This window comes from Papio anubis, unplaced genomic scaffold, assembly GCF_008728515.1.
Source record: "Papio anubis isolate 15944 unplaced genomic scaffold, Panubis1.0 scaffold180, whole genome shotgun sequence".
Lineage (NCBI taxonomy): Eukaryota > Metazoa > Chordata > Mammalia > Primates > Cercopithecidae > Papio > Papio anubis.
In genome coordinates, this window is record NW_022161801.1 from 60,635 (window position 1) to 77,499 (window position 16,865).

Genomic DNA, 16,865 nt, shown 5'->3' on the forward strand with positions numbered 1-16,865 from the left:
GTTTCACCATGTTGGTCAGGCTGGTCTCAAACTCCTGACCTCCTGATCTGCCCGCCTCAGGCTACCAAAGTGTTGGGATTACACATGTGAGCCACCACACCTGGCCAACAAGACTTTAAGGAACCAACACTCAGCTACTCCTGTGAGCCACTAGAGGATTTAAAATTTCTCTTTAAAAGAGGATAAGTAATGCTCCCACTCCTTTACCTCACAGTAGGGTAGTCCCAATATTGGCAATCTTATTTTCAAAGATACTGTTTATTCTTACTTTAACCCTAACTTGTGCACTGCCCAAAGTTTCAGTAAGAGCTATCTTTAGTATGATTTTTTTTAGCCTAATGATTTAGTTATTTTACTTTTGACTGCCTTAGTTCATCAGCAATTGTTAGTAATATTTTGGCCTTTATATTGCAAGTTGTAATACTCTATGCAGACTTACTAATAGGCCTTTATTACTGTAAACCATCACGCTCTCCAGGGAAGTGTTTGCTATGCCCCTCCTAGATTTAAACTTCAAAGTCATAATCTGAGTATTGATCTCTCTCTCTAATACTCATTGTGTTCACAGTATCTCTTAATCAGCAAGCTTCTCACTTTGGCCCTAATCTACTTTCCTTGGAACCATGCAACCTAATTCTCTATAGTCATCAATCTTACTTCTGGCTAAAATCACCTTCATGTGCACTAACTGTCAACAGTCTTTTTTTTAGCACTCTATAGGCAGCTCCACAACTACTAAAGTCTGCCAGTTCTTCCTATGTCTCAACATGTTAGCTACGCATGAATTCCTCTTCATTCATGGTAGGAATGTCCTACTTGGTCATAATACAAGAATGGCCAACTCCTTAGTCCCAACATGGCTTCAACTACGATCGAGACCTCACTATACAAAAGCTTCCCCCTACTAATGTACTGTTTCTAACACAAACTAAAGTGGCTTTAAAGATTTTATTCCACAGCCTTAAGCCCCTTGTTCTCCCCTGTTACCCTTATTGAACTGACACCTCTATACATCTATCATACCATAAATTCCAAAACCCTTGTGGGTGAACTTGACTGAGCACAATGTAACACAAACAGCACCATTATTGATACCTCTCAAACTTTTTTTTTTTTTAACCAAATGAGATTCTCTGGGCCCTTCAAATATTTTAACTCCTGGACCATTCATCCAAAATGATGCCACTGAATTCTGCTTCAGTCACCCTTCTTGCAGTCAATCTAACTCATGGTATTGACCAAGCTGGTATAGATTATGCAATAGGTTTCAACTCTGTAATTCCTTCCAGAAAACTCTTCTCCTTGATACTCCTTGAGCAGTTCATCTAATTTCTTTCTGCAATGAGCTTGGTACCACAAGTGCTACCACAGAAATAGCTGGCATTATTATTACCTCCTCAACTTACCAACACCTGTCTCTGGAACTGACTCACAAAATAGAAACTGCGCTCCGCTTCTCCTTGATACTATTAGACACATGCTCTTGTGAGAAAATAGGACCCACTGTCCTATTCAAACTAATCACCCATGTCTGGCTCCCTGATAGCAGCAACTTTATTGGCAAAATATCATATATTGGGTAGCCAACAAAGCACACTGGTCAATGTTTGGATCTGACCTTACCTCCTACATTCATTCTTGGTTTTGTGTTTGTTTTTGTTTTTTTGAGATGGCGTCTCACTGTGTTGCCCAGCCTGGAGTGCAGTGGCGCGGTCTCGGCTCCCTGCAAGCTCCACCTCCCAGGTTGATGCCATTCAACTGCCTCAGCCTACTGAGTAGCTGGGATTACAGGTGCTCAGCTAATTTTTTGTATTTTTAGTAGAAACGGCATTTCACTGTGTTAGCCAGGATGGTCTCAATCTCCTGACCTCGTGATCCGCCTGCCTCGGCCTCCCAAATTGCTGGGATTACAGGCGTGAGCCACTGCACCTCGCCTCATTCTTGTTTCTCAACTGCAGAACTTTAATTCCTCTGGGAAATGCAAGTTTATCTCTGCCTCCCGGCAAACTGAACCAGAACATACATTCTGGCTTACCTCACCCCTTAAGTTTCCATTGTCCCAGGTGATGCTCCTCTGCTATTACCCTTATTTACGACACCATTTAACACTTATTTACTCAACACCAGATTGACTGAGCAGTTCATCTAATTTCTTTCTGCAATGAGCTTGGCACCACAAGTGCCACCACAGAAATAACTGGTATTATTATTGCCTCCTCAACTTACCACCACCTGTCTCTGGAACTGACTCACAAAATAGAAACCACTGCTCCAACTCTGAGTCACAGCAACAAGTTCTCTCATGGTTGTAGTTCTCCAAAGTTGTAGAGGTCTTGACATACCAGCTGTAGCTCACAAAGGAATTTGCCTTATTCTAGGAGAAAAATGCTGTTTCTGGGTTAACAGAATAGGGAAAGGCCAGAATTAAGTTAGAGATTTTATAAACTAAGCCATCCTAAACATGCCACTGAGAGCTAGTTCTCCTAGGATGCCAACTGGTTCCAATTCTCATGACATCTCATTTTCTTGGGATCTCTGGCCTTGTTCTTATGTTTGTTTGTTTGTTTGTTTGTTTGTTTTTCCCCCATCCTTTTTGGGCCTTGTTCACTAAATCTAGTAACCAGGTTTGTTTTCTCTCACCTCAGACTACAAGCAGTCCTGCAACAGGAACACTGATCTATCTTCTTCCCTTCTGGACAACCATGTTCCTCCACATTTCCTCTGGACACTGCAAGTTTAACCTTCTGGGGAAACATAGAAGGTATCTTTCCCTGAAAGGGAGCAAGAGAATGAGACACTGATGAGTTCTTTGTCTCATATCAGCAGGAAGTAGTTACAGAAGACCCACAGTGCCCCTAGACTTGAAGATTTTTAGTCGCAATCTATTGAGAAGCGAATGTTAGAGTAGGCCGATAGTTAGAAATGACCAGAAAAAACAGCCCCTTAAGACCGATGAGGAAACTTTTTTTTTAAGTGCAAGATAATAAAAACTGCAACATGGAACTCTCAGGGCAGTTTTCAATTGGGCCAGCCCACTCCTCTTGGAGTGTACTTTATTTTCCTTTAATAAACTCTGCTTGTTTCACTAAATTACCTCTTGGCTAAATTATTTCTCTCAAGAAGACAAAAATTAAGGACCTTGCACTTCTTGGTAACACGTTCCTCCTCCCCCAGCTCTTGACAAACACCATTCTACTTTCTGTTTTTATGAGTGGACTACTAAAAATATCTCACATAAATGAAATTATATACTCCCTGTTACTTTGTTTTTTTGCGTATTTCTCTTTACTTAATGTTGTAAAGATTTACTCCTTTTTGGAAGATATGCAGTCTCCCTATGTTGTCCAGGTTGATCTTGAACTGTTTGCCTCAAGAGATTCTCTCTCTCTCTTTTATTTTACCTCCCCAATTATGTGGATTACAGGCATGAGTCATCACACCTAGCCCTCAAGGGTTATCTTTATAATAGTGTGTGACTTAATTTCATTTTATAAAATAGAATTATTTCCCATTGCATGTATATTCCATTTTAAAAATCCATTTATATGTCAAGGGTTATATAAGTAGCTTCCAACTTTTGGTTTTAGAATAATACTGTTTATGAACATGGGTGTGCAAATGTCATTTCTAGTTCCTGCTATGCATACATAAATAGGTAAGTAATGTTTTGTACTTTGTGCAAAGGAAAGGTCTAGGTTAATTTTTGAAAGTTTCAATATTGAGTTTTTAAATACCTTTTGTTGGAGAGTCAGCCCTTTCCCCATTGTTTGGTCATGATAACAGCCATGCAACTCCAAGATGAAGCTGCTGCTGCTTCCATTTCTGTAGCATCCGGTCATGAATGTATTTAGATCTCCCCCTGGCAACCCTGGTTAGAGTGTGGAGATGGTGGAAACCATTGGATCTTCTGACTTCCTTGCCTAGGAAGCAGCCAGCCCTGCCTGCCCTACCACCCATGACATCATGCACGTAGTGGTCCTGTCACCCCTCCTCTCAGCCAGCCACTGCCTCTGGCTCCCTCAAAACACCTCCTTCTTATTCTCATGGTTGGGCACATGGATCCTTAGAGGCACAGGAACAGCACAGATCCTTATATCCTGCACAGGTGAAATAAGAAGGTGTGGAGGCTGGAAGCAAAGCTATCTGCCTCCTGGAGAACAGGACCTTCAGGGACCAGGGAGCTGCAGGCACAGATTACAAAGTGACAGATGCAAGGGCCCTGATGAGAGTGGTGGTGGCCTGAGGGCTCCTTTTTTGGCATGCACCAGTGTGCCAGAGGCTGGGGCCTACACTGGGGCCTGCAGTTGCCCTCCAAAACTCCAGAACCAGTGCTCCTGCTGTCCCACCCCATGTGCCACCAATGCTCCATGTGGCCTTGTGGTCTATTAAGCCAGAGGATTGTGCCACTGTCTTCCTGAGAGTGGAGGTGCTTGCTCTGGGGCAACTGTTTCAAACAGTTATGATTTAAAATATCTGCTCTTCACATTTACACATATCCATTTGAAAATCTATGGGGATTTTTTTTCAGTAGTATATCTAGGTTGTATACAGGATTGTTTGGGTGAATGCTTTTCTCATTCTTATTTGGTAATTTTGTATGTTTTTTTTTTTTTTATGGTAGGTTTCTTGGTGTCAGTGTATGGTGTGTTTGGTTTTACCTGGGAGTGGTGATTTTGGATGTCAGTGATTCTGGATGTCAATTTGGAACTCTCTAGAAACACTGTAAGTCAATGTGGGGCTTAGTAGGAATATGTCATATTCATCACCAATCAAATTATGCATGTATTTGTCTTCCTCTAAAATCATAACCCCAACTTTCTGCATGGCTTATCTTGTCTATTTGTGTTCTTGGCTTGTGCTGAAGGTTGTTTTACCCTGTTGAGTCAAGTAGTCATGAAAAGAATATTAATTTCACTCTGTGCTTTTGGATGAATCTAAGTGATTTTGTGGGAGCAAAACACTTTTGTAATTTGAAGATAATTTAGGAACACTTTATTATGCTGAATATCTTTTAAGTACTTTTCACAAATTTTTAATTTGTGAAAACACATGATATTGGCCATCTTATATTTTTAATGTGTACAGTTTAGCAGTGCTAAGTATATTTACATTGCTCTGCAACAAAACTCCAAAACTTTCTCTTTTTTTTTCTTTTTTTTTTTTTTTTTGAGGCAGAGTCTCACTCTATCACCCGGGCTAGAGTGCAGTGGCTCAATCTTGGCTCACTGCAAACTCCGCCTCCCGGGTTCAAGTGATTCACCTGCCTAAGCCTCGAGTAGCTGGGATTACAGGCACCCACCACCATGCCTGGCTAATTTTTGTATTTTTAGTAGAGATGGGGTTTCACTATGTTGGCCAGGCTGGTCTCAACTTCCTGACCTCATGATCCACCTGCCACAGCCTCCCAATGTGCTGGGATTACAGGTGTGAGCCACTGTGCCCAGCCAAGAATTTTCACATCTTACAAAGCTGAAACTCAATACCCCTGAAGCATTAACTGCCCCTTTTACTCTCTCTCCACCTTATGAAATTACATCATTCTAATTTCTGTTTCTGTAAGTTTGACTACTTGAGATAGCTCATATAAATGGAATTATATGATCTTTGTCACTTTGTTTCTGGCATGTTTCACCGAATGTCCTAAAGTTTTATACTTTTTGTAGCACCTGCATAATTTGCTTTCAGAAGGTAGAGCCATATTCCATTGCATGCATATGCCACATCTTTATCGATTTATCTATCAAGAAACTTTTAAGTAGTTTTCATCTTTTGCGGGGGGGAATGTTATTATACACATGTGTGTGCAAATGTCCATTCCAGCTCCTGCTTTGCATACATAGATAGATACCCAGAAATGGAATTGCTGGATTATAGGATAATTTCATTTTTCTGAGATAACATCTTAACATTGTCACCCTGGCTAGAGTGCTGTGGTGTAATAATGGTCACTGCAGCCTTAACATCCTGGGCTGAAACAATCCTCACACCTCAGCCATCCCAGTAGCTGAAACTACAGAAACATGCCACCACACCTGGTTAATTTTTGTAGAGATGGGGTCTCACTATGTTGCTCAGGCTGGACTCAAACTCCTGAGCTCAAGTAATTATCCCACCTCAACCTCCCAAAGTGTTGGAATTACAGGCAGGAGCCGCCACACCAAGATGCATTTTATTTTTAATATTTTGAGAAATCTCCATCCAAATTTTCTTGGGGGCTGCATTATTCTCTCCCACCACAGTGCATGGGGGTTCTAAATGCTCTGCATCCTTGACAACATTGATTCCTTTTGTGCGTTGAATAGTGGCCATGCTAATGGGTGAGAGGTAAGAGCTCACTGGGATTGTGCTTTGCATTTCTCTCAAGTAATTTTGAGGCCAAGCACAGTGGCTCACACCTGTAATCCCAGCACTTTGGGAGGCTGAGGTGGATGGATCACAAGGTCAGGAGATCAAGATCTTCCTGGTTAACACGGTGAAACCCCGTCTCTACTAAAAATACAAAAAATTAGTCAGGCGTGGTGGTGTTGGAACCGAACTGTCGATTCCCTCCTGGGCAGGGGTCGCCGCGAAGGATCACCCGACACGAGATTCACAGCAGAGAGTTATTTATTACTAGCCAGCTAGGGTCCTGGAGCTCTAAGTTGGCCCTGGGGACTCGACTGCTTGTTACAGGCTGTTTATATAGGCAAACACAAGTTCAAACACATCTTATGGCTAAATTCAAACAAAGCTTAAGGCGAAAATGAGTGGGTCTAGCTATGGCCTGAGCAAGTGTCTGTTCTAATTGGTTAGAGCAGGACCTTATGAGTTCTTTCCTGGAGTTGTTAATTCCAGAACTTCGAGGCAGGGTGGGACCCCGGAATTGGTGCAGGGTGGGACCCTATGAGGTTGTTTCCCCGGAATTGCAGGGACCCCACGAGGTTGTTCTCGAATTGGCAGGTGGGACCCTATCGAGGCAGGGTGGGACCTGAGGCCTAGTTTCTAAGTTTTATGAGGCCTAGTTTCATTCTCCTCTTTTAGGTCAGAGGCTCACCTTGAGCCTCTCTTCTTCAGTCCTGAGGGTCTGGTATTGTTGGGTCAGAACCATAGCATGTACTATAGTTTAATCTATTTTAATAAGGGCTTAGGTAAGCGTTAAGTATGCAACGCCCGAAGTCGATGAGCGTGGAGCAGGATGAGGGTCCTAAGATGGTGGAGATTACAGCAAAACCAAGGGATGGCCAAACAGCCAAACCAACCCTGCTGAGACCTCTTCTTTTCTTTCTTTTGTCTAATCTTTCCCTTAGTTTTGCCATAGACCCTTTAACTTACTCCTGAATGATCTGCATAAAAACAACATTGTGCTCTTCTTCAGGGCTGCACAGAGCCCGCCTCTTTCAGAAAAAGACAATTTCTAGTCCTCACGGTTTTGGTAACACAACTTCAGACAAAGAAGTCAAGGACTCTTGGAAGTTTTGTGATAGAGTGTTCATGGCTCTAATGTCCTCATCTATGGCCATTCTAAGTTGGTGCAGATGGTAGTTACCATGTACTAGGGCTGCTGCCCCAGTCCTAACTCCAGCCGCCACCTATTCCCAACATGACGGCGAAAGTGAGGGAGATAAGTTCTCTTTTTGGTCTTATATGGGTTTTCTGCTCATACTGGAGGTCAAAGGAGTTCTAGAGTGGTAGTAGACTTGGGGAACAACTTGTACCAACACGCACAGTGGGTGCCTCTGCTAAAAAACAGCTGTGTGGATATACAGGGGTGAGTCCAGTGTCGCAAGCCCACCAGTCCATCTCAGAGGGGACCAAATAGCGCATTGATCTGGGTACTGCAAGGTTACATTACAAAGGTGCTGGATGACTAGGCACTTGGTCTATGCAGGTTCTCGAATTCAGAAACTTCAGCCAGGGTCATTTATTGTGTTGAATTCCCACACTATCCAGTAGGATGGTGGAATCAATGAATTTAGCAGTGGAGGCGTATGCCTTCGCATTGCTGAGGGCCTGTTGCTAGGCATAACCAGCAAGAGGAGGTGAATTCTACCTTGTCTGGCTTTAAGGCAAGATAGGAGCCCTTTATGAGATTTAGGAGCCTGTCTCCCATTCCGGCCAAGGGCCAGCGGGTGACGCTTTGGGCTGAGGGTGTGTATTTAAAGGAGGCGGAGATCAAGGGCGGGAAGTGCTTTGAGGAGCTTTTGTTGTGGCTTCCCCGCACGGGAGCCAGGGGCTTCTTTGCTCTGATAAACCTGGTTTGGCCCTAATGGAGGCCAGCGTCCTGGTCGACTAGTAATCTAATTTAAATAGGGACCCCATAATGGCGTTTGGTATAGATAAGCAGTTAGGGCCCCATATTAACCCTGTTATCCAACTGTTATCAGATTTTGCCACACCTTTAAATTTGATGCGACCAGATTGCAATTTTGAATATCGGTTCTGGTGCAGGGTTGACAAAGGATGGTTAGTACCAGGGTTTCGTACCCATTTCCATTCTCTCCATCATTATTAGTTACACAGGACCAACTATTGCAATACACAGGTGAGTTATATCTCCACAAGTTTTTTCATTTCTGTCCTGCATCCGTGGTTGCATAGAACCTGCCTCGCCGATGGACACCTCTTCTAACCTGTTTTCTCCATCTCCCTTCCATGTCATCTATCTTTGCTATTTTGTCTAGGTTGGAAATAGAGGTCTGGAACCAAGTCCCTAGAGGAGCAATTTCCTTGAGGTTTCACCTAGACCTCATGATTGTTGTACCACTACCTGCCAGGTCAGGTTATATGGTCGGTGGGGGTTAGCATCAGTGAGTATACTGCCAGCGCACAGGGAAGGAGGCAAGCAATAAAGGGCGGGGTTAGATACAAGAGAGTTCATCTTGAGCCGTGGTCCTCGGAGCGCCGGAGTTTCCATGTCTCAGATGGTGCTGGTCTGGGCATCTCTGGAGCAGCCTTGGGCGGGGATGCGGATCCAAGTGGAGATTCCAACTCCATGGCTGTGGGTGTGGTCAGGAGAACAATGTAGGGTCCTTTTTCCATCGAGGCTCTAGTCCTGAGAGCAGTGCCGCTGACGTGACGGAGTCTCCCCACCTGGAAGGCATCGGCCCAGGGTAACCTGGTCGGTACATACAAGGGGGCCCAGATTTGGGCCTGTACTGCTTGGAGTCCTCAGCAGAGCCTGTAGGTCAGTCTTAGGATCTGAGTGGGGAGAAGGAGTCGCTGGGCTGACAAGGGGAGGTCCTCCAGAGGATTATATGAGTGAGCCCAAACGTTAGGCGATTTCGGCTCTTCAATAGAGCTAGGACAGGAGGCGCTCAATCTTTAAGCCAGTCTCTAAGGTCAATTTAGTAAGGGTCTCTTTTTTAATGGTTCTATTCATTCTTTCTACCTGTCCTGGAGCTCTAGGTCTATAGGCACAATGCAATTTCCACTAATCCCCAATATCCTGGCTAGCCCCTGACTTACCTGAGAAACGGCGTCGCCCGTTGTCTGACCCAATTACCTTGGGAAGTCCTAATCTAGGAAAGATTTCTTCCAGAATTTTCTGGGCTACTATGTGTGCTCGCTTGCCAGGTGGGGTAGGCTTCTACCCATCCTGAAAAGGTGCATCTACAAACACCAGTAAGTATTTATATCCAGCATAGTGAGGTTTTTACTTCAGTGAAGTCTATTTCAATAGGCCCCTGGATAAGCTACCACTGAAGCTCAAGCTTCCTGCTGGCACTCGAGTAGCTCCCAGCGTTTACCTGCTGACAGACTCAGCAGGTAGATACATTGTTCTACAAGTGTACTTGCCCTTGGGATTAGAAAGTCAGTTTTTTTCAACTCAACAATTTTAGCTTCCGGGTTACTCAGGTGTGTCCAGGCATGCATTTGCTGATCATTGCTAGACCTCCTTTTGGGAAGGACTATTTTCCTTCTTTTTCCCAGTTTTTGTATCTTTGTTTTCTATAGTCTCCCATGGCTCTTGCTTCTTCCTGATCTTCTGAGGTATAGGTATGTTCTCAGTGGTTATGTGGCTGGTTTTCTCGGTTCTGCAGCTAGGGTCGGTATTTCCCGCCCCATGGTCACTTCGTTTGGCCACTTGGTCAGCCTGTCTGTTTCCTACTGCGACTGGATCCTGTCCTTTCTGGTGCCCGGGCAGTGAATTATGGCCACTTTGAGGAAGAAAAAGGGCTTTTAATAAAAGCAATTATTTCTAGCTTTGTTCTGATTTTTCCTTCTGAGGTTAGGAGACTCTTCTTTCATAAATACTTCCATGAGTGTGAGCCGCTGCAAAGGCATATCGGGCTATCAGTATAAATGCTAGCTTTTCCCTTGGACAGCTCTAGGGCCTTAGTTAAAGTATTAACTCAGCTCTTCTGTGCAGACGTGCCAGGAGGTAGTGATTGTGCCCCTAAATGGTGTTGTGGGCTATCCACTACTGCTGCTCCTGCCTCCGGGTACCTGGAGTCAAGGTAACTGCTGCCATCTGTGTACTCAAGTGTGGTCCGCCTGAGAGTTCTTGGTCTTAAGGTCCTCCCCGCGTTCCATGGGTCTCTGCCAATACCTGCCTTGACAGTCGCAGGGCTTGATTGGTCCTCTGGTACCGGCAGCAGCGTAGCAGGTTTTAAGCAGACCGAGGGCCAAATCCGACGCTGCCTGTGTCCAGTAGGAGGGGCTCTGGTAGTGGGTCAGGCGCTGGTTATCCACTGTCCCGGGCTGCCGCATATGGCCTCTAGAGCATGTGGGGTAATAACAGCTGCGTGGCTGCCTAAGGGTTAATTTAGCAGAGTCCTTGACCAGCATAGCGGTGGCTGCCGATACAAAGACATCGGAAGCCACGTCAGCCAGGTCCAGCTTAGACAGGTATGCTGACGTCTTTTCCAAGGCCCCAATTCTGGGTTGGTCAGGACTCCTTTGGCAATCCCTTGCCTCTGCCTAGGAAGAGGGTAAAGGCTGTGAAGTGTCCGTAACCTGCTAAGGGCCGGGCAGACAAGAGTGCTGCTTAGCGCCTCAAAAGCCAATTGATGCTCTGGTCTGCCAGGTGAAAGGGCACTTTCCTTGCGAGCGTGAGCAAAGGGCGGCCAGTTCAGCAAAACCAGGTATCCACAAGCTTAATAGAACCTAGCAGTTCCCAAGAATTCTAATTTTATCTCTTTGTGATTTCTGGTGGTGGAAGGCTAGCCACAGTTTCTATGCTACCAGGGTGAGCCACCCTTTTTCCCTTCACTCAGGATATGTCTCAGATATGCTACTTGGTCTGACAGAGCTGTGCCTTCTGGCGATTCGTATCCTTTTCACCCAGTACCTGAGTAATGCCTGGTACCTTGTATACAGGTTTCCTCTCTGTAGGCAGCCAAGAGGAGGTCATCTACATACTGGAGCAAGGTCACCGAAGTCGGTCAGGTCTCACATGAAGAGCCTCATCAAGAGAGTGAGAGCCTGAACTTTTGGGGAAGCCGGGTCCAGGTCAATTGGCCTGAAATTCCTTTCTCAGGATCTTTCCACCAAAGGCAAACAGTTCTTTACTTTGGGGGGCCAGAGGTAAACAGAAGAAAGCACTTTTAAATCTAATACTGTGTACCAGTTGTAGTCTGGCCTTACAGTTGAGTGTTGTATATTAGACCGTGGGATGATGTCCATGTCTTTCTGCTAATTTCTCTCAAGTCTTGGATGTGGGCCTGTAATCCTGAGTACCAGGCTTTTTACTGGCAGAGGTTCCAGGGCGAGCCATGTCGCACACCCTGCCCTAGAAATTTGTTAATGTGGTCGGATACCTATATGAGCCTCTTGGCTCATAGGATATTGCTTGATAGACACGGGCACCACCGTAGGCTTTAGATCAATAATGATTGGGGCTTGATACTTGGCCAGCCCGAAGTCCTCCTGCCTCCTCACCAAGCTTGGGGAAAGTCTTAACCAAACATCAGGGAGGCTAGTGATGACCTGAGCACGGGCCGATGCTCATCTTGGTAGAGACACAGTTGTAATTACCATCTAACGTCTCCGACTAATACCTGGGCCCCTGTCTCGAGAAATGGATTTTAGCTCCGGAAAGCTTATCAGAAGATCTGCCCCAGGAGGGTAGGGGCATTCAGGTACTACCAAGAAGGAATGTGTCACTCATTCCTTGGTCCAAGATTAACTGTCCGGGTGGTTAGTCCATTTCTTGTGTACTTTTTCTGTTGTCCCCCTGGACCCAGGATGCGAGAAGACAGGGGCTCAGCTCAAGTTGCCTTTTGTCAAAACTGAATGTTGGGCCCCTGTGTCCACTAAGAAGGTGGTGGGGGTGCCCCTACAGAGAGAGTTATCCGGCTCGGGGGCTCCAGAGCCCTGACATTCTTATTCGCTATCCTCACTCTGTATGCAGGACAGCGGCAGGTTTTTCTTGGTCTTTAGACGCTTTGGGGCACCTTTGATCCAATGTCCCTGCCTGCAGTAGGCACACTGGTCTTTTCCACTTTTGGCCACCTTCGCTTCTCTCTCCTCTCCCCTGGTCTTTCTCTTTTACTACTGCCGCCAGGATTTTGCAATGCTTATCCTCTTCGATCCCTACTTTATCCTCGCCTTCTTGTTCCTCCTTCTCATAACCTGGCTTCCTTTCCTCAGGGTTTCTCTTATTATGCTACTTTTTCTGCCTCCCTAACCAATTCCTGTAATCCTGTAGGTCTGATCCCATCTGCTAATCTTTTGAGTTTTCCTGATATCTGATGCAGCTTGGTCTATGAACGCCATGGCCAATGTAGCCTTATGCTCTGCCCTGATCAATGGGTATACATTCGAACCCTTCCAGAAGCCTCTCCATAAAGGCTGTTGGGCTTTCATCCCTTTCCTGCTATGGTTCTACCTCCACAATTCTAGGGCGCTTTTCCTGCCCTTTGACCCGGGCCAACAGAGCCTGGACATAGATTCGAGACTCTCCCTACCCAGCCGCTTCACATAGTCCCAGTCCGGGCGGTGAGGGGAAATCCTCGCCTATTTCATTGGGAGTTGGGTTGGGAGGCCTCCTGGCCCTGGCACATTTTTCTCCGGCCTCCAGGAGGACCCGCCACAGTGGTCAGAGGACCTGCAAGAGTTGCTGGCAATCATCCCAGGTGGGCTGGTGGGTGAGGAGAATGGACGGCTAACGCAGGTTAGGGCCTGAGGATCTTGGGAAAAGGAGGTTATGGGTTTTCCAGCTGTAGAGGCCGAGGCAGAAGGGCCAGTATTGGACGGTAAATTGACGGCGCGGGAGAGGGAAAAGGGAAGACGCCAAGGGAGGGCTATCTGGGTCCTCGTCCGCCGCAAGCTGAGACGAGGTCGGGTGGCGAAGGCCCGAGGGGTGAGTTCGGGTGGCGCTGAGCATGAGACGGGGTCGGTGAGGGCCGAGGGGAAGTTGGGGAAAGGGTGGGGCCGAGGTGGTAGAGGAAAGAGCCGGAGACAAAACAGGGGGCAAGGGTGAAGCATAAGGTGGAGGTCTCAGGAGGGGGTTTTCAGGTGCAGGAGGCAGGGGTCAAGAAGGAGGAGATCCTCTGGGGTTCATCTGGGAGGACTGGCTTATGTGGGTCCGGATTCGGATTCTTCGGGCTTCTAAGGCAAGCAAGGAGGGTAGATTGGGATGGGAAGGGGGAATGGAGGAAGGGTTTCACCTGGGAAGAGGGAGGACTTTAACCAGATCCTCCAAGTACTGGTGTCACCTGGTCTGGGTGGGTGTCTGAGAGTGGCCCAGGATCCATCACTCTTTGCTTTAACCTGCAAGATAATTGAGAGGTTAAATGTCTCCGTCCTGAGGCCACCCAACTTGGAGGGCTGGCCATTCGGATTCCAGCAGAATTTTTGCCATCGTTCCCTACGGGACTTCTACAGAGAGGTGTGTTGTGGGCCTCGAGCCCGACGCCAGGGAAGTGAGTCAGGTCAGAGACAGCGGAGTCAGCTCCACGTTTGTCCCATTTCAGTCTGGCTGGCTATAACAAGGACAAACGAAAAGTAACAAAACAAAGACCAGACAAGTAAGGAGAAGCCGCTGCCAGAGAGTGGCCACAAGATTACAAATATTCAGACGCAGGGGCGACCTGCCTACAGATTTAAGGAGTGCTGACCGGTCGTCAGCCTTCCTCCAGACTAATGCCAGGGCGCCCCCGGGCGAAGTGGGAAGGTGCCGACACGCCTGTCCCCTTCCCCACTTAATTCAGAAGGAGTACTCCCAGAATTCAGAGTTAGCCGCCATTGCAGACAGAACAAACGAAGTACCTGGTAGGTCCGCTCAGTCAGCAGTCCGTGGGCCCGGCCAGATGCCTCCGCCGATGGTCGGGGCCCTCGGACGCACCCCCTATTCCCGCCACACGCACCAAATGTTGGAACCGGGAATCCGTCGATTCCTCCTGGCAGGGGTCGCCAAGGATCACCCAACACCAGGATTCACAGCAGAGAGTTATTTATTACTAGCGCACTAGGGTCCTAAGCTCCAAGTTGGCCCTGGGACTCTCACTGCTTGTTACAGGCTGTTTATATAGGCAAACACAAGTTCAAACACAGCTTATGGCGTGAAATTCAAAGCTTAAGGCGCAAAATGAGTGGGTCTAGCTATGGCCTGAGCAAGGTGTCTTGTTCTAATTGGTTAGAGCAGGACCTGCGAGGCCTTTCCTTGAGTTGTTAATCTGAACTCTGAGGCAGGGTGGGACCCCCGACTAGGGTGGGACCCCATGAGGTTGTTTCCTGGAATTGGTGGTGGGACCCCATGAGGTTGTTTCTCGAATCTTGGCACCCCGGCCTGAGGCAGGGTGGGACCTGAGGCCTAGTTTCTAAGGTTTATGAGGCCTAGTTTCAGTGGCAGGTGCCTGTAGTCCCAGTTACTCTGGAGGCTGAGGCAGGAGAGTGGTGTGAACCCAGGAGGTGGAGCTTGCATAGAGCTGAGACTGCACCACTGCACTCCAGCCTGGGCGACAGAGCAAGACTCTATCTCAAAAATAATAATAATAATTTTTATTATATTTTCAAATGTCTCTTGGCCATTTGCAAAGCTTTCTTTAGAAAATGTCTTTGAAGATCTTGGTCCATTTATTGAAACTGAACTTATTCGCTTTTGGCTGTTGTGTTTCAGAAAACAAATCTTTGTTCCTTTATTTTCTTCTTCTTCTTTTTTTTTTTTTTTTTTTTTTTTTGAGGCAGTCTTGCTCTGTTGCCCAGGCTGGAATCCAGTGGCATGAGCTTGGCTCATTGCAACCTCTGCATAAGGAAGAAATTGCTAGTGATCTGTTTGACAGGAATTAACATCCATTCCATTATCTTTTTAGATGTATCATTGTCAAGTCGGAATGGCAATAAAAATGCCTTTCAACAGTTGAACATAACGTCCACCTTTGGCTCAGTCACACAGACAAAGACCCAGAATCTGTGTTTCTCAGCTGTGGTGCCTGTGCAAACGCTGGAACTCAAAGAATATTCAGTGGTAGACACACAGACACTGCCTAATAAAATTATGTATGATTAAGTTTAATATAAATGGAATTTATATTGTCATGTAAAATGTTACTTAATTTTATAAGAAAACTGAGTTGATTTTCTAAAGGTATTAAATGCAATTTTAATAGGAAACCATGAAATATGTGTGCACTTGGTGTATAAATGACTGAATTTTCGGCAATTCAGTAAAGGTCATGTCAGGCCTCTGAGCCCAAGCCTGTACGTATACATCCAGATGGCCTGAAGCAAGTGAAGAATCACAAAAGAATTGAAAATGGCCAGTTCCTGCCATAACTGATGACATTCCACTATTGTGATTTGTTCCTGCCCCTCCTTAACTGAGCGATTAACCTTGTGAAATTCCTTCTCCTGCCTCAGAACTTCCCCCACTGAGCACCTTGTGACCCCCACCCCTGCCCATAGGAGAAAAACCCCCTTTGACTGTCATTTTCCACTACCCACCAAAATCCTATAAAATAGCCCCACCCCTATCTCCCTGTGCTGACTCTCTTTTCAGACCCAGCCCTCCTGCAGCCAGGTGAAATAAACAGCCTTGTTGCTCACACAAAGCCTATTTGGTGGTGTCTTTACATGGACGTGCGTGAAGGTCACATATGACTGTGAGTCATTGTTGACGAAATGCTCCTACAGATAGCATATTGCACATGCGTTTTGATTTCTTCTTTTACCTGAGGTCAATTTTTCTTTTTCTTTTCTTTTCTTTTCTTTTTTTTTTTTTTGAGATACAGTTTTGCTCTTCTTGTCCAGGCTGGAGTGCAATGGCACAATCTCTGCTCACTGCAACCTCCACCTCCCGGTTCAAGAAATTCTCCTGCCTCAGCCTCCCGAGTAGCTAGGATTACAGGCATGTGCCACCACACCTGGCTAATCTTTTGTATTTTTAGTAAGGGATGAGACTACCCCTCATACCTTGTTATGCCCAATTTCTGCCTCCAAAGAAAGAAGAAGTTAAAACTAAAAGGCAGAAATGAAATCCACAGGCAGATAACCTGGCACCGCACCCTGGGCCTAGTAGTTAAAGATCGACCCCTGACCTATAATCAGTTATGTTATCTGTAGATTACAGACATTGTATAGAAATGCACTGTGAAAATCCCTATCTTGTTTTGTTTGGATCTAATTACCGGTGCATGCAGCCCCCAGTCATGTACCCCCTGCTTGCTCAATCGATCACAACCCTCTCACATGCACCCCCTTAGAGTTGTGAGCTCTTAAAAGGAACAGGAATTGCCCACTCGGGGGGCTCGGCTCTTGAGACAGGAGTCTTGCTGATGCCTCCGGCCGAATAAACCCCTTCCTTCTTTTTTTTTTTTTTTTTTTTTTTTGAGACGGAGTCTCACTCTGTCACCCAGGCTGGAGTGCAGTGGCCGGATCTCAGCTCACTGGAAGCTCCTGCCTCCCGGGTTTAAGCCATTCTCCTGTCTCAGCCTCCTGAGTAGCTG

At 46.2% G+C, this 16,865-nt stretch overlaps 1 long non-coding RNA gene across 2 annotated transcripts; it reads left to right on the plus strand.

Moving 5' to 3' along the window:
• Positions 1 to 1,843: 1,843 nt before the first annotated feature.
• LOC116272743 lies at positions 1,844 to 15,534 on the plus strand. 2 transcript variants are annotated; one of them, XR_004181329.1, is made up of 3 exons: positions 1,844 to 2,761; positions 4,622 to 4,722; positions 15,234 to 15,534. It is a non-coding gene; the product is annotated as an uncharacterized LOC116272743 (long non-coding RNA). The 2 variants fall into 2 exon arrangements; XR_004181328.1 differs by having other exon boundaries at positions 1,844 to 4,722.
• Positions 15,535 to 16,865: the final 1,331 nt, after the last annotated feature.